Source organism: Dama dama, chromosome 24, assembly GCF_033118175.1.
Source record: "Dama dama isolate Ldn47 chromosome 24, ASM3311817v1, whole genome shotgun sequence".
In the NCBI taxonomy this organism is placed as follows: Eukaryota; Metazoa; Chordata; class Mammalia; order Artiodactyla; family Cervidae; genus Dama; species Dama dama.
The window spans coordinates 37,410,069-37,428,699 of NC_083704.1; the positions used below are offsets into that span (position 1 = coordinate 37,410,069).

Genomic DNA, 18,631 nt, shown 5'->3' on the forward strand with positions numbered 1-18,631 from the left:
CTGTCTCCGGGGCAGCAGCTGCCTCCTCCCGCTCAGAGCTCCTGGCGCTCTGGACTGCGGGAGTGACCTCCTCTGAGGAGGCTGCCGTGCACCCCGAAGTTGGAAGCGGCGCTAGGAAGCGGGGTGTGTGTGTGGCAAGCTTCCAACTTCAGCGTTTGTGTCTGTCCCTCAGAGATCCCGAGGGTGCTCCGTGAATGGCTGCGAGGTCACTTGATGGACTGGTATGTAGAGGCAGAGGGCGAAGTGGCCGCGAGTCCTTGTTTTGAAGAAGTCCTTAGGTCTGAGGAGGTATCTTTATAGGAGCCTGAAGGAGAGAGCGGGTTAGCCTACAGCTGATCTCCTGTTTGCCCGGCTCTTGCTGGGAGGATGCTGCGTGATCCGGGGCGCAACTTGGAGCTGTGAGCGCGAAGCTTCCCACTCAAGGGGAGAAGCGTAGCGGGTCTAGAAGTACCATCCCTTCCCACGTTAGGTATCTAGCATTTGTCCACCAAGCCGGCGCACTTGAATTTCTTCCCGTCTTTTTCAGTGTTGCTTCGTTTGCTCTGTCAGTCAGCCCCTGGAAGGGAGGGCATCTTTAACCTTAATGCATGTTCTCTTTCTCGGGGGACGATGAAGTGGAAAGCCCGATAACCCGCTCCTAGGGAGACAACCCAGGCCAGACACGGTGCTACTGGTGTGTTTTTCGCCTGAATCAGCGTCATTTAACGTTTGGGATTTCCACGGACCCCCGTGAGAACCTTAGCTAAGCTCTGAAGCAACTCCTCAGCCAGATGTGTATACACGAGTTCATGGTTATTCGCTGAAACCTACCCCTGTGCTCACCCCCCACACAGGATTTTAGGACCCCCTTGAGGAAGCGTCTGTATCCGTGTCCTCGGTTCCTCTTTTAACTTTTCAACCGCCGTCCCTAGGCTGATGTGATGTGACAAGTGACCCTGGGGCGTGGGAACGGAGACGTTCAAAGCCGTGGTCTGATTCTTTCCGTAATATCCGTGGTCTGGGGATTCAACAACCTGAAGCCCGTACCTGCAGACCCAGATGCCCAAATTGGTCTACGATGATGGTTCAGGTTCCTGGTCAGACTTGCCCTCCTTCCAGGCCACTTGCTGAGGGACAATGAGTTTGTGTGTCTGAGTCCTGTTCAGGCAGGATCCGGGTTTCAAAGGAAACAGAAAAAGGCTAAAATAATTTAACATCCATTTCCTGATGTAATCTGTGTTTTGCACTCAGTCATTTGAGGACAGATGTGTGACTTGCAGAATTCTTCAACAGCTCACTGTGGGTTTTTACAATGAGGAGCATTTCTGCTGTTTGTGGTTGTGAATCAGTGTGTAAGCCCAGCATTGCCTTTGGATTGGAAATACAGATCTTAATAAGGCGGTATGAGAGCAGTGTTCAGAATCATTATGACTAATGATGACTTATGTCCTCCCAAACTGACCGTGTGAGTGGACATTGCTCATTTGTGCAAAAAGCTTTCTTTATCTGTGTAGGCATTTCCTGATCAATATTCTGAAAAATGGATTTCAAGATTTTCTTCCTCAGTTCTTCGGTCTCATTTTTCAGCTTTAGATGACTTTGTTCTCTTCCCTCTGTACCATCTTAACTCCCCTTTGACACTTTGAAATGTATTACAAGGTTGTAAGTCATGATTTGATATGACCGGTTTTCTCTGTTAAAAGATAAGAAAATTGCTCTTACCAGATAAGCAGTGGCTGCCAGTTCACTTATTTTTGAATGGCTAATTTTTTTTTTTCTTCTCCCACAAACATGCACACAAAAACCCTACAAATATCTCAACTTGATCACTGAATATTTTTTTTTCACTTGAGGCAACTTTTCCATATATCTGGTTCTAGAATTTTCTGAGTCACTTAAATTTCAATATTCATTTTTTGACTCCTTTTAGAGATGTGTTTTGTTTGATGACCTAGTTCCATTTAGTCACACACAGACACAGAGATTCTTTATCCCCTTACCTACTTTTCAGTGGCACATAGCCTTTCTCTAATAGCTGCTTTTATTATCTGCACAGTTCATTTGTTGGTACACTTAAAATAATACTTTGTTATGTAAATGATGTGTTGGTGTATATGGTATTAAAACTGCATTCAATGGAGATTGACCCTTGGGTATGACATCATCACCAGCCAATCCGCTATCTGATTTGAACATGCATTGACAAAAGTCACATTATCATATTCAGCAAGGGTTTCTATATTGCCTGTGATGAATCAGAAAAAGAGGGAAGTTCTTTGGTTCTTCCTCTCAATTAGCTGCCCAGTTGGAGAGTTTTGGGGATTTGTACACTAAGAAGCTTAGCTTAATAATAAAATTCTCAGATTGCAGTTTTATAGATCTCTATAGAATTTGCATAAGTACATTTTCCCCCATTTGCTTTCTTCTTTGGAAATTTTTCACCCTGCATTTTGGCTCTGTTTTTTTTTTTTTTTTTTTAAACTGATGGAGAGACATCATAGTAAATGGACTAACCTTTTGTGTGTTTTTTTTTTAAATAGGTGGAACATCTAGGTGATGGACTCACTTGTTTGCATACATGTATACTTTTCATCAAGTGTTGCGTATGAATCTGCTAGGATTACCAGTGTACCTACAAATCTTGAAGTCAATCATAAATGACTGGGAGAGCAAATAGTGTTCTTCATTCTAATTTGTCAAACAGATTCAGGATTGAGGGTAGGGGGACAGGCAGTAGAAAAAGATGTCTCCGAAGGGGTTGGTGAAACAATTTTGGCTACCTTAATGACTTCATAATCATTTGTTTTGAAAACACTATTAGAAAGAGCTCAGATCCTTCCTAGGCAGCCCTTATATAAATAGGCTTGAATGGGTGTGTGGAGTTTGGTTTTACAATAATAGCCAACTCACTTTGTGCACTCTGGCAACCCGCTGCTCACAGCGTAAAATTAACTTTGACTTCCCATGTTTTTAATATCTATTGAAAAAATAAAAGTAACTCTTTCTGTTTTGCAGTAGCCATTCAAGTTAAATCTACTTTCCTCCATAAAGTCAGTTAAGAGGGTTCTTGGGTTTTGTTTTTAACATAAATTTAACTGTGCAGTGTGGTTTAAGGGGAAATTCAAAGGCAAGCAGGATTTTGAACCTGTGAAGTATCTGAGTTCCATTTTTCAGAAGATCAAAAGTAGGAGATGTTGTGACTTGGATCCGCTGTGGGCTTAGAACTCCCGAATCCTTACTCCTAGCCCACTGTGCTTTCTAGTGAAAAGCTGCAGGGAATGGCTTTAGTAATGTGCTGGGACCCACATTTTAGCTGTCTCCGTGGAGGGAGGACTACTTCCACTTCTTCCATTGTTGAGTCTTAGTTACAACGTTAAGTTTGTTGAACCCGACTCAGAGATTTGATAACTGTATGCAGCAGTTAGCTTGGGTCACTTCCTGGTAGCTTAGTATTGTAATTATAAAAGAGACATTTAACTGAGAGATGATGGTGGAGGAGGAGTGGGTAAGGTGACTCAAGTTGGACCTATCTGAGGTCCTATTTGGACCTATTTGGACCCTGAGCACAGGGAAAGACAAGGATGATAAAACGATGCTGAGGCATCGCTTCAGGTCTGAGAGCTCAGAACATTGATTTATTGTGTGATAATCTCTTCCTTCATACTTTGTGCTTTCTAGCTGCTGTGCAGCCAAACCGATAATTTGGAATAATACTCTTTTTTAAGTATGATCATGAATATTGATAATGGCATCTTACCTTTGTTGAACACTTAGTGTGTACCAGGTATAGGGTTAATAAATGCCTTTCTCTGTATGGATGAACTACTGATTTTCAAAGAGTCATTCATGTAAAACCACATTGACTCTTTCCTTGGCATTCTTTTTAATTCAAAAGATGTCAGGATCATGCAGTAGCAAGTTATTAGCATGAGCATAAATAATTTTCATTCAGAAATACAGCAGTGTCAGATGTTAGGGAATTCTTGTTAATACAATGCCAAATAAAAGGAATATGGTGTATTTAGAAAGATAGTAAAGATGTGGCTAATTTGTTTCATTTTAAGACATTGTTCATAGTATTGTTAGTGCAGAAGAGTAGCATAATCCCTTTTAGAAAGATAGGAAGATATGTTTATATTTCTTTTAAAGAGAGAACAGTGGGATTCTTTTAAAATAAAAATACGCATTGCAGAAAAAATAGTCTATGTTGGCTTTGTTAGCACTGTAAAATCATTCCAAACTAGATACTGGTCAAACATTTCTGCGGCATTTCAGTTGTCTTAACTAAAAGTGGAACTGTCAAAAACTAGCATTGCTTTTATGATTAGTTTATGACCATTAATTATGTCTGCTTGAATTCTCTTAGTTTTACATCTGTGTTGTGTATCCTAAAGTTTTCTCTGAAAATTTATGGTTTTATTCCTCTATTTAATTTCATATTATCCTATGCTTTAATGAATCATTAAAATATTGGCATGTCCTTGTTATAACAAAGGTACTTCCTTGTCCATCACCTAAAACCTCAGACTGTAGACACAGCTCCTCAGATAATCAAGGAAGTTTTCCAGCAAGGAAGAAACTGAAATCATCTAGGGCAGTGGTTCTCAACTGGGGGGCAGTTTTGCCCCCTCAGGGACATTTGGCTATGTCTGGAGTCGTCTTTGGTGTTCCATATTGGGGTGGGGTTATGTGGGTCTCTAGTAAGTAGAGGCCACAGATACTGCTCAGCATCCTATAATGCACAACATGGCCTCTATAGCAGAGAACACTCTAGCCCAAAATGTCAAGAGTGCTGGGGTTGAGAAAGCCTGCTGAAGTACAATTTCCTGGGCCCAGCGTCTTGAAATGGCTTATTCAGTGTCCCCAGCTCACTGTTACTGGCAGGGAACCTAGATCTCTAAATGCAAACCCAGGACTCTTTTAATCACTCCAGGCTTCCCTTTCATACAGTTCTCTCTCTGTTTCTCTCTAATACATTTATAAAGATAATACATGTTTGGGGTAGAAAATTTACATACTATAGAAGGGTATAAAGTGGAAAGAAAAAGGAACCCAATTCTGCCATTGAAATAGTTCCTTTTCATATTGCAGTAAATGTATTTCCAATTCCCTCCTCCTGCTTTTCTCCACATACAGACATTTAGACCAAATCACTTTAGATAAATGGGGTCATCCCTCATATAAATTGTGTCCTGGTTTATTTACTTGGCAAAGGGCTCCTGGAGGGTCCTTGGTGAATCCACTGTTGGGGAAGGAGTCTGATAGGCATGTGGTTGGGGGAAATTTCCCCAACAGTGGAGACCTCCTATGCACTGTGACCGTTTTACACACAATCGTAGGGGACCCGTGTGTGCTTTGCAGCCATTCTCAGAAGGATGATGAATCAGTGAAAAGAGCTGATCTGTGTGTATGCCATTCTTTTTCATGGCTGTATCTTATTCTATTTAAAAATTCATTTTAAAATGCATTCCTCTTTACCAAAGGCAGCAAGTTTCATGATATTAATATTAGAATAAGTCCTTGAGTTCTACCTTTTTTTCCCTGATGTCTAGTTTGAGATTTAAAGTACCTTGAAAGAAAAAAAAAAAAAAAAAAAAAAAAATGTGTGTGTATCTATATGTATGTATGTGTGTGTGTGTGTGTGTGTGTGTGTGTGTGTGTATATCTCCAAAGAGGTGTTTAATTGAGGCCATCTGAAGAACATATTATTGGGGTGAATTCTCTGAATGTATCAGTGGGGACAACAAGTCACTGGGGCCTGGTGATCTTGCCATCTTCGTTACTATTTAAATCATTTGGCAGCTCTTCCAGAAGCAGCCAGATTGTAATGTAAACATCTGTTACCTTTTCTCTGCTTTCAGAACTGATTATGCAACCGGGCTCCACATCAGAGACCCACAGCTTTCTTCATCTGTATTCCTGGATTAATTCCTTCTCTCTCTCTCTCTCTCTCACGGACACATCCACAGACTCAAATCAAAAGAGCCATAAAATTGGTTACCAGGGGCTCAGTCCTCCCAGGATAAAACTCCTATCTTCTTTGTGTTCTGTCCTGCTCTTTGCAGACTGTCGGGTCAGCTCAGGAGCGTAGAGCTCCATTAGCCAAGCTGGAGAACGACTGTGAGTCTGTCCCCTGGCACCTCTCATTCTCCATGTGTGCTGAATTCCCACCACCTCAAAGTCTGGAGGTGATGCTCAGCTAAGGAAGTTTGGGAAACTAGCAGGTTAATATTTAAACATCCCCAATGAGGGCACATAGGGATAAGAGTGATGTACAAGGGGTGTGCAAGGAAACATTTACATGGAGTTGAACATTTGATAGTAAATGTCTCTTTCACTAGTTTCTGCTGGTATTTGCCACATTTACATTAAGGGATGTTTGAACTATTTTCTTTGTTGACCTTTTAAAAAATGATAGTAGCAACAATGACTGTCATTTGTTAAATAAGGATGTTGCTGGCTATTGCACCAAGCATTTGCAAGAACTGTGTTAAAATACAAATAATAGAAGTTTACCTATTTAATACCATTCAACTGTATGCTTTGAAATATGTAAGTCCATTCACGTTGTTGAGCAGCCATCACCACCATCCCTCCTCAGAACTCTGTTCATCTTGGAAAACTGAAACTCTATACTCAGTAAACAACATCTCTGCATTTCCCCTCTCTCCAGCCCTTGGAAGTTACCATTCTGTTTTGTATCTTTACAAATAGAGCCACTCTAGAATCCTACAATGTCCTTCTGTGACTGCCTCAGTTCACTTAGCAGGATGTCTTCAAGGTTCACAACATGCTGTAGTATGTGTCAGAATTTCCTGACTTTTTAAGTTTGGATACTATTCTCCTGTGTATATACACCACATTTTGTTTACCCATTCATCCATCCAGGGACGCTTGGGTAGTGTCCACCTTTTGGTTATTGTGAATAAAGGTTATGCACCTGGGTGTACACATATCTGTTGGAATCTTTGCTTTCATTTCTTTTGGGTAAATACTCAGAAGTGGAGTGCCTAGGTCATATAGTAATTCTATTTTAAATTTTTTGAAGACCTGCCACCCTGTTTTCCATAGAGAATGTATCCTTTTACTGCTCTGAGAATTTTGATGCACTGTCTCATTTAATTCCCGTACACCAGTACCAACCCCACCTCCTGCCACACACACCAAGCCCTCCAAGGTAGCCGTAGTCATCATCCCCATCCTGTGCATGAGAAAAGTAAGGCATGTTGGCAGGAAGCCACACTGGTGGCTTGTGAAAGAGCCATGGTTTGAACCCAGCAGGACAGTAGAGCCAGTCTCTCACTAGAGTATCCATTTTTCCAATTGAGGAAAGATTGGCTGAACTACTCCTGCATGGGGCCCAGGGATGGGAGGTGGGGGCGGCTAAGAACGGAGTAACAAACACGCTGATTCCCAAGAGAAGTTGTGAAGGTCCTCATCCTGCCACATGGAGGAGTGTGATTGAAGCATGGGTCAGATGCTCATTGAGAAATTGATCTTTGATCAGAATAACCAGAGGGCAGTAAAAACACACTGTGGTTATTTTGGCTGCAAATAGTGGTGTTGCTTCCAGTCCTCTGGTGGTTAGTAACCGTGCAGCCCATGTTTTTTAAAATGCCATGCCAATTTCATTCCTTGCTGGAGGTGGGGGGTGGTAGTGGGTTAAGACAGTACAAGGAAATGATCAAGTAATCCTTAAGCTGGCTCTGAGTGATTACCGTATTTTTACTTTACAGAGACAGTGGGCAGAGGACTTGGGCATTCCGCCCCCCTGCCCCTGCCACCAAAAGCACAGCTTAATGAAGTGACTGCAAAAGAAAGCACGTATAGTCACTTTAGAGAATTAACAATTGATCAGTTTTGTGGTACCCGCGTCCTTTATAAGCACCCCATGTTTATTCATTATTGTGATCACACAGCGTAAGCGGCCTGGCTTGATGTGATGAGCCAAAGCAAGATGCAAAGACATTTAAATATACTTGAAATTAAAGTCTGCACAAATAGGTATCTGAAGGGATATTCTAATTTGATTCTAAAGGCCTAGAAATAAGCCTCCATCTGGGGGTGGGGGTGGGGGTGAATCCTTCTGGAATCCTAAATCAGATGTGTGTAGTTCAAATATTTCTGAACCATAGCATAAATAGACATGAACTTACAAGTGGTTGACTACATCCATATATGAGTTGCACTGCCTTCGTTTACTGAGAAGTAAGTGACAAGGGAAGATGAATGAATATTGGGTTCATGCTGATTATAGTTTTTAAATTTTTTGTCCTCTGCAAATCTTGGAGTTTTAAAAAGTCTATTTCATATTATCACTCTTGCTTGGTGATACCCTCCATTCTGGTATGATTGCAGTTCTTAATATTATTACTTGGACCAGTGCTTAAGAATCACCTGGCACAGTTCAGTCGCTCAGTCGTGTCCGACTCTTTGCGACCCCATGAACCGCAGCACGCCAGGCCTCCCTGTCCATCACCAACTCCCGGAGTCCACCCAAACTCATATTCATTGAGTCGGTGATGCCATCCAACCATCTCATCCTCTGTCGTCCCCTTCTCCTCCTGCCCTCAATCTTTCCCAGCATCAGGGTCTTTTCCAATGAGTCAGCTCTTCGCATCAGGTGGCCAAAGAATCACCTGGAGGACTTTGTTAAAATACAGATTCCCACGTGCTGGTTCAGGGAATCTGGGCTGGAGCCTGAAAATGTTCACTTCCGACAAGTCCCCATAGAGCCCCTCAGACCATACTTGGCTTAACACTTCTTTTTTGTAGCTCATCTTTTGATTTAAATTTTTTAATATGAAAATTTTTAGAAAAGGGACTGTGTTATTAGGTGGTAGGTTTTATGTTTTGTAATACATTGATGTTTGTCTAAATAGAATGATTCTGGAGATGAATTTAAATTCCTGGGCCCAAAATACAAATTAGATGTTGGTTAGATAGGTGTTATAGGTGAGAAACTGATGTTGATTATGTCTGTAAGTTTCCTTTAGAGCATAAGATGCATTTTCTGTGGCTGAGAACTTTTCTTAAAATTAATTAATTTATTTTAATTGGAGGATAGTAACTTTACAATATTGTGGTGGTTTTTGCCATGCATCAACATGAATCAGCCACGGGTGCACGTGTCCCCCTATCCTAAACCCCTAAACCACCCTCCCACAAGAATCCATTGTTTAAATGGATGGTGAGGAAATTTTGTTGTGTGGAGCACATAACATGCATATTGCCTCTTTCTGTCATTGGACTGATGTCTGTATTGCCTAGGGAAAATGTGGCTTCTAAGTACATATACTTCTGAGTCTGATTTAAATTGTAATCCTGTCTGCAGGTGACATACATGAATTTCGTCTCTGTATAGTTAAGACTCAGCAGATGTTAAAAGCTGATGTGGATTTAAGATTTCATCCATTCTGGGGATAATTGAAGGTTCAGTCAGGACCAGAAGACGGAGATGGAGATGGAGTTATGGGACTTGAGGGGATATGGAAAGTTTTTGCACAGATGCCTGGCTTCTTGTGTTCTCCTACCACTTGGAGGAATAAATTATCTCCTGTGTTTGCTGAAGTGAGAAGCTTTTGGTGGATTTGACTTTTGTCTTGCACTGTTAAAAAAAAATGTGAAGTTTGCAAACTGAAGTCTCTTCTGAATAAAAGACAAATGAGAGGAGGTTGATTTTTAGAAAATCTTCAGTCTTTTTTTTTTAATTGGGGTTTTATGAATTTTTTTTTTTCAGAGATAGCTCAACTTACAGAAACTTGTGGCTGTTGGCAGGAAGGGAAGAACTGGCAACCACCAAGAAGAGGGGATCAAGGTCATTTAATCTCCTCTGTCTCGAGAGCTGTGTTTTAATTGCATAGCTAGTTTGTGGAATGGCGTTGGTTTCTTCGAGGCTGTGGCACATTGCATGTGGCTAGGTTTGTACTAACATTTTCTTGGGACCCATCAGTCACTGTTGTCCCTTTGACTGGTTTTTACTTTGGTCATCTCTGCCCAACTGTCAAGATGCTATGGCTCTCCTCCCTGGCTGCCTGCCACTGTGCCCTTCGTCCCCTCCAGCACTCAACTCCAGACAGTTAGAAGATGAGGCTTCCAAGCTGAAAGGCAGCTGAGGGCATGACGGAAGATAGCTTACATGGAAGATTAAATGGCAGAAGCATCCAAACAACAAAATTACCTGATTTTTTTTTTTTTTAAAAGAACAAATATCCACTTAGGAAAGAAACATGACATTTGGTTTACTGTAGATCCTGGTGCATGTAGATATATTCTCTGCTGGCTGAGAATGGCTGGTTGGTCAGTGTTATAACTGCTAGGGTTGAATCTCATGGACAAGGGTGACATCAGTTGTAATATAGGATCATAGCGACCTTGTGGGAGTCCTGCTGGTTAACTCACAAGTTCTGAAACAGTAAAAGCAAAACTAGAATAAAATGAAAGGTACAGTTCAGTTCAGTCGCTCAGTCATGTCCAACTCTTTGTGATCGCGTGGACTGCAGCATGCCAGGCTTCCCTGTCCATCACCAATTCCTGGAGCTTGCTCAAACTCATGTCCATCGAGTCGGTAATGCCACCCAACCATCTCATCCTCTTTCATCCCCTTCTCCTCCTGCCTTCAATCTTTCCCAGCATCAGGGTCTTTTCCAATGAGTCAGTTCTTTGCATCAGGTGGCCAAAGTATTGGAGTTTCAGCTTTAGCATCAGTCCTTCCAATGAATATTCAGGACTGATTTCCTTTAGGATGGATTGTTTGGATCTCCTTGCAGTCCAAGCGACTCTCAAGAGTCTTCTCTGAAACCAATGTTCAGAAGCATCAATTCTTTGATGCTCAGCTTTCTTGATAGTCCAACTCTCACATCCATATATGACTACTGGAAAAACCATAGTTTTGACTAGCCAGACCTTTGTTGGCAAAGTAATGTCTCTGCTTTTTAATATGCTGTCTAGGTTGGTCATAGCATTTCTTCCAAGGAGCAAGCATCTTTTAATTTCATGGCTGCAGTCACCATCTGCAGTGATTTTGAAGCCCAAGAAAATGGTCTGTCACTGTTTCCATTGTTTTTCCATGTTTTTCCCATGGAGTGATAGGATCGGATGACATGATCTTAGCTTTTTGAATGTTGAGTTTTAAGTCAGCTTTTTCACTCCTCTTTCACTTTCATCAGGAGGCTTTTTAGTTCTTCACTTTCTGCCACGAGGGTGGTGTCATCTGCGTTTCTGAGGTTATTGATATTTCTCCCAGCAATCTTGATTCCAGCTTGTGCTTCATCCAGCCTGGCATTTTGCATGATGTACTCTGCATATAAGTTAAATAAGCACGGTGACAATATACAGCCTTGACTTACTTCTTTCCCAATTTGGATGAAAGGTACAGCTCACATTTAATTATCTCTCTAACCCCCTTCTATTCTTCACTCCCCAAATTTTATAAAGAGTTTGGCTTATATTTTTCTACACATATTTATAATATTTAGTATGCTCTATCCAAATGTGAAGAGAAAGAATGTACTGATCACGTCTCAGAAGACTCTCTGTAACCATTTTAAGTTGATTTGTCAATGCTCACTCATCAACAGAAGTAAGAGGCCTACCTGGCATTTAATTTGATTTAAAGTTTAAAATGCAGAAACATCAAAATATACTAATTTGCTATATTTATGTTATTTACATTGTGTGTGTTTTAAAAAATACCATATGTGTGTGATTGTTTATTTTTTATTTTGCTTAAAGAGTAACATATAATAATTTGTGTCTTTCGCTTACTGTTGTCTTCCAGGTCTACCTATGTTGATACATTCATAGTGCTTGTCCATTTCTTAATTTACTTCTTAAAATTTTATTTTTGGCTGTTCTAGTTCTTCTTTGCTGCACTCTAGCTGTGGAGAGAGCTGGAGAGTTGTAGTCCACAGGCTTCTCATTGCAGTGGCTTCTCTTGTTGTGGGGCATGGGCTCTAGGGGCTAAGTAGTTGTGGCTCATGGGCTTAGCTGTCCCATGGTATGTGGGATCTTCCTGGAACGGGGATCCAATTGGCATTCCTTGGCATTGCAAGGTAGATTCTCAATCACTGGACTACCAGGGAAGCCACTTGTCCATTTATTTAACTGCCATTACTGTTCACTTATGAGTCTACTGCATTTAATTAGCCATTCTCATACAGACAGGCATTCATATTTTCCCCATTTTTTTCTCTTACAGTGAGTATTATGAGAATATAGTTGAGCAAATTTGTACCTGACACTGAGACCCAGTGTTTACTGCTAACAGCCCTCTCATAATTACACATCTCTTTGTAGCCATGTGTATGTGTTTTTCTGGAATGGAAGTGGAATTGCTGGATCAGAGGATATGTTTTAGAGCATCAAGTTGCTTAAGAATGCATCTGGAAAATGTGGGGATGCAGAACACCCCATTCATTGTGTTCTCTTGGAATCAAGATGTACAAACTCCAGAAGAAGTCAGGTCCTGGACTTTCTAGATGAACAGTCTTTTAATTTCCAATAGAACTTTCTGTGATGAGGAAGAGTGTTTTAAAATCCATGCTTTCAGCTCTTGTAGCCACTAAGTGACCACTGAGCACTTGAAATGTAGCTATTGTGACCAAGAATCTGAATTTTAAGTTTTACTTCATTTTAATTAATTTAACTTTAAATTGAAATAGCCACATCTGTTTAGAGACTCACGTTTTAGACAGTTACAAGTAGGGGGTACTCACCATCCAGGCAGTACAGTTACTGTTTTACTTTTCAGTGCCAGAATGTTTTAGAAAGTGACTCATGCAGAGGTGGAAATGTAGTCTGTTTTGTTAAATAAGAGGCTTAAGACATGTTAACTGAAAATAAACAGATAAATAATCTAATGAAAGCTAGATGCTGCTGTTAAGATTTATTGGGCACTTTTTCCCCTCGTTTAGAGACTTGTCTGCTCTACGTGGTTGGGCTGCCTGGTGGGAGCTGCGCAGTTCTGTTGGGGCAGTTCTTTGTAAAGTGAATTGATGGCTATGTAAATACAGCCATTAACCTTAAGCACCTCGGACAGCTCCTTGGGCGCTGCAGCTCTCTTGCCCTTGAAAATGTCAGTTGATGGATGTCAAGATATAAAAAAAATTTTTTTTTCCTTTTCCTCTAACTGGTTGAAGCAGTGGTCCTTGCATGTCACAGCTAAAGGAATCAGTGAAATTGAGGGCCTACTAGATGTAAATATGGTAACAGGGGCTGGGAACTCTTTTCTTGCAGAGGGTTATTTTAAAGGCTTACTCTCAGTATGAGAAGTAGGACTGTGTATTTGTATGTACGTCTTATTTTTAAAAATACACAAACCAATGTTAAAGGAAATTTATGGAAAACCTTGTCTTAAAGCAAATGATGTTTTATACTTCTGGAATTTTTATGTATTTTAAAACTAGGCATACTTTGCCATCAAAACGATACCTTCTTTTCCTTCTCTTGGAAGATAGATTTTGAAATAGATTGAGTGGGGGTGATGGAGACAGACAGATTTTAGATAAGAGTCCCATGTTGAAAATGCATTTGTTTGCAGGAAAAGCCAAAGTTGTATTAGAGGTAGTGGCGAAACATGATGATTACCAATGTCTTGATTTTCTGTCTGATCTCATCTGAGCCCTTGCCCCCTTGCTTGCTTTCCAGTAATGACACTGGCCATCCCATCTTTTCCCTAGAATGCACTAAACTTATTACTTCTTCAGTGGCTCTGTACTTGCCTTGGAATGTACATCCTCTGTTAGTTTTCCTTTTCTTTCCTGATTGGCTCCTTCTCACCCTTCAAGTCTCATATGTTCCCTCGAGTACTTATGTCTTTTACCTACTCGAACCAACAGTGATCTGCCCTGTATAAAGCAGTGGTGGGCATTTCCGGTTGTTACTATGTGGAAATCCTTGAAAAGCTGCAGCTCTGTGTCAAGACGCGTTGTCGTTATTCCTGAAGTTCTGCCAGAGGCCACGTTCCTTCTGCCAAGTTGTAGTGATCTTCCATAAGGCTGGGCATTGGAGTGAAAACTCAGAGGTGTTGAATTCAGTTTAGGTTTCTGCCATCTCATTCCATGTTACGTAAATGCCATCGTTTCTCTGAACTCTTAGTCTTTTTCGTATTGATACACAGGGGTATGTCAGCAGTAGAGGGCTTTAGTTCTTCTCTTGGGTTCAGTAAGATACATATACATATGGTTTTATCTATAAATATCACAGGAGGCAAAGCCCTAAAAGTTTAAACTGTAAAATACTTTGGTCTCATGATAAGTGCAATTGAGGTACTATTTATGCCTGAAATCTTTTTATTATGTTAACAGGATAAGGAAGTATGTGATACTGACCAGTCTGAGAAGAAATACAGATAGTGGTGAATGTTACCTTCTAGGGTGCTGAAATGCAGTCTTCTGGGAGGTTCCCTGAAGTGATGAAAGGCAGCATGTTGGAGACTCTTCATTTCTTTCATTTATTTGATCCTTGATGGTCATCCACACAAAGTGCACATATACAATACAGGCTTGTGGAAGAGATGCTACTTGCCTTTATCTTTACACCTCCCTTCATAATGGAACCCTGATTTCTAGCCAGGCACCTGCTGTGTGGAACCAAGACCAGATTTTAACAACCTCTCTCATGGTGTGAAATAAATGTAGAAACACTGGGTGGTGTTTCTGGGGTGTGTTCCTAAAATCGAGAAGGGAACCCTTCTTGGATATCTTAAATCCTAGAAAGTGAAGTAATGGTTGATCCTGCAGCAGCCATCTTGGACTGTAAGGTGACCTTGAGAATGAAAGGCAGATGGCTGAAGAAAAAAATGGAAGTAGCCTGAGACCCTGCTATGTGGAGCTGAGCTACCTGCCCTGGCCTGCTTACCATTTGATGAAATTTTTGTAAAGGAGCAAGCCTGTACTTTTTAATGTCATTGTTCCATGCAGTGAGATGAAATGATACAAGTGCAATGCAGTGACAAGTGAGGCTAGAATTTCCCTGAATGAGTTCATTATGTGGTAGAAGAGTTTATAGTCTGTCAGTCCAGAATATGGGTTTCCCTGGTGGCTCTGTGGTAAAGAATCCCCCTGGCCGTGCAGGAGATGCAGGTTCGCTCCCAGATCCAGGAAGATCCCCTGAAGGGGGAAATGGCAACTCACTCCAGTATTCCTGCTTGGAAAACCCCACGGACAGAGGAGCCTGGAGGGCTACAGTCCATGGGGTCACAAAGAGTCCGACATGACTTAGCGACTGAACAACAACAGCAAATCCAGAACACCCTTTCAAGTTATGTGTAGACCTAGCTTTAGTTCTTGAAAACCCATTGAAGGGAAGGCTACACTGTGCAACAGATTTGGAATGAAAGGAGTGAATACTACACAGGTGGATCCTGAAAACCATTTCTAGCAGAGCCACTCAGAGATAACTCTATGGTTTGGGGGCAAGAAGTGAAGAAAACAGCCAAGGCTATTAAAGGCCATCAGAGGCTTCTCCAAATTGCACATATTGAAGTTAGTTACAGCTCATTCTCAAATAAATTGAAGCCTTACCCATTTGATGCATTTTGACAGGAAATGTGTATTTACTGCCTGAAATGAGTCCAGTTGCTGAGCCACAGTATTTCATAAATGATTAACATTAGACAGAGGCAGTAGAAACCTCATGCCTTTTCATAAATAGCATTCCACAAGAAAGAATTTTTCACAATCGCAAGGTATTTACCCTGTTTCCAAAAGGACAAATTCACCCTGGTAGATTTTGAACTTGTCTGTCATAAAAGAGTTCCTGCTTTCACGCATGGAGTGATAGTCACTTAATATCTAAGGACATGAGCAGATACATTCAGTGTATCTTGATAATTCAATATTTATTGAATGAGGATAGGACTTTATAGGTTTCTTCCTTTCTCTGTGTATTTCTCACATGCTTATTTTGTATAAGGTGGTAGGTGTGATTCTTGATTTTAATATGGATTTCATATTCAGTGAGCTTTCAGTGTAGTAAGGGAGATTGAGTTGTAGTGGAGCTAGAAGGAAGGATATTCCATGTGGAAGAAATAGGCCTTTTGAAAGTTCAGAGGTGGGAAAATTCATGTTCCATCACCCTTTCTCAGTTACTCTTTCTTATCAGCCAATTAGCACCTCAGTTATTTTCTATTGGTGCTGTTCCAACAACAGCGTTAAATGTTTATACTTTGAAGATACACTAGTGGCTTGAAAAAAAAAAGGTCTCTAGAGTTGGTTGGTTTTTAAGTAAGAACTAACCTGAGGGCAGAGTAAACATTCTGGAAAAAAAATGGCCACTTACACAAGAAACTAGCTTCTAATATTAGCTCCTGATACGTTGAGATTGCATTGTCTTTTGTGGCTAGGATCTTCTGATAATACTCTAGCTGTCATTGGATCAGACCTTAGAGTTTAGACACACACTGTGGGCTTTATAAACTCAGGATTTGGTGCCAAGAATCTTATCATATTGGGTGTTCGAGGACAGCTTCTGAGTGAGGAAAGATTAGGAAAGTAGGTAACTTTATGGGCAACATCAGTGGCAAAGATGGAAATTAGCTGCTAGAGCCAGGATCCACCAACTTTTTCTGTACGTGGCCATATAGTAAATATTTTAGGCTTTGTGGGTCATGTGGTCTGTGTTACAACTTTTCAACTCTGTTGTTGCAGCAGGAACAGAGCCAGAGACAATATGTAAATGAGTGAGCAAGGCTATGTTCCAATAACATCCTATTTGTGAACATTAAAATTTGAATTTCATACGACTTTCACATGTCAAGAAATATTATCCTTTAGATTTCCCTCAACTATTTAAAAATGTAAAAAACCATTCTTAGTTTTGGGGTTTTAAAAAATAGACAGTGGGCTGGATTTGGTCCCTGGGTGTAGTTTCTTTGTTTTTTTTTCATTCTAGGCTAGAATAAAGGTTCTTTTGACTTTCCTCTTTAGCTAAGGTGTGTGCTGCTCATAGTTTAGTGATTTCCAAATTTCAGTCTTTTGCATACTGCCTTTGAGCGGTTTGTTTTGTTTTACCATATTTCCCCATATTTTTATTGAAACAGACATGTCCATTCTCATCTAAACAGTAACAGTAATGAAATAGTCTTAAATGCATCCATGTTTGAATATTAATTACTAAAATGGAACATAATATCACATTACATACCATACTGACTCAGTACTTTTTAATTTTTAAAAATTGAGGTGCTGCTTCTAATAAAGTACCCAAAGCTTAACCATTAGAACTTAGTGAATTTGCACAGATGTACTCCTGGGTGGCACCCCACAGGCCTGCAAGCCTTGGAGTTGCCCAGCCCCTGAGGAAAGAGCCCAAAGACAGTGACAGAGACATCAATAGCTTATTGGACAGGGGATCTTTAGCAGAAGGTCCTGGAGTAACACTCCATCATTGACAGCAGATGGCAGGTAGGGCATGGCTCCAGTTTACTGAAGAGGAGGAGGCTAACATTTATAGAGGGAATTGACGTCAGGTTAGCTCACTAGTTAGCAGGGAAACTAGCAGCTGGGGCAGGGGCAGCATGCAAGCAGTTACTGATGAAGCCCTATAATTCAGGGTGTTGGATAGTCATGTGAATGAAACAAGGCCTGGTTGAGCAGGAGCAGGAAATGTACAGAGAGCAAGAGAGCAGCCATCTTGAATGGCCTGACCATAAACATACACTCTCATGAAAACAGTATTCAGAAAGACTGCAAAATTCCAGCTCCCAGGTGGGTCCCTTGTATCGCCTTCTACTCATACCCAGCCCCTCTTAGGTGACCTCTAGTTCACTTCTGCCAGCAGAGCTTAGTTGTCTCTCTTCTATAGCTTTGTGTGAACAGAAATGTACAGCTTGTATTCCTTCCTGTCTGAATTGTTTGGTGTGCCTCATGTCTGCTGTTGCATGTAGGGGTAGCTCTTTATTGCTGTGTAGTGATTTGTTGTATGAACAAATCACTCTACTCATCCATTCTAGTGTTGAGCATACAGGCTTCTTCTAGCCTATGCTTTAGGCTGCTGTGAACTCTCATCATGTTTTTGGTTGACATACACACTTCTTTCTGTTGCATATACTCATGTTTTTCAGACTGATTGTTTGAACCAGGGCTATTTCTTGGCAGAATTGTTATAAAAGTAAAACACAGTTAACACTTAAATAACAGAAATTTTCTTTAACTAATCTGTACCAAGTTTTTAAGTAGAGTTATAGAAGGAAATGGCAACCCACTCCAGTATTCTTGCCTGGAAAATCCCATGGACAGAGGAGCCTGGCGGGCTACAGTCCATGGGGTCGCAAAGAGTCGGACATGACTGAGTGACTTCACCTTCAATATATAATATTGCATTAGATTTAGTTGTACAATATAATGAATGGGTATTTGTATATGTTGTAAACTGATTCTCACAATTCTCCTTACTGTCCATGCATCCCTCGCTACACGGGTACAGATACTTTCTTATGATAAGATCTTTGAAGTTTGAATCTCTCAGCATTTCCAAAAATGCAACACAGTGTAATTAACTCTAGTCACCATGTTGGACGTCACATTCCCATGACTTACTTATTTTGGACGAGCCGAGCTTTCTTTTTCAGGCTTCACAGGTAGCTCTATTGGTAAAGAATCTACCTGCCAATGCAAGAGACTTGGGTTCGATCCCTGGGTTGAGAAGATCC

The 18,631-nt window shown here is 40.8% G+C and overlaps 1 protein-coding gene across 2 annotated transcripts in view; it reads left to right on the forward strand.

The window, feature by feature from the left end:
* The window catches only part of TAFA4 (TAFA chemokine like family member 4), a 174,177-nt gene that overhangs the window by 348 nt on the left and 155,198 nt on the right, over positions 1–18,631 (forward strand). The gene's annotated exons all lie outside the window — the stretch shown is intronic.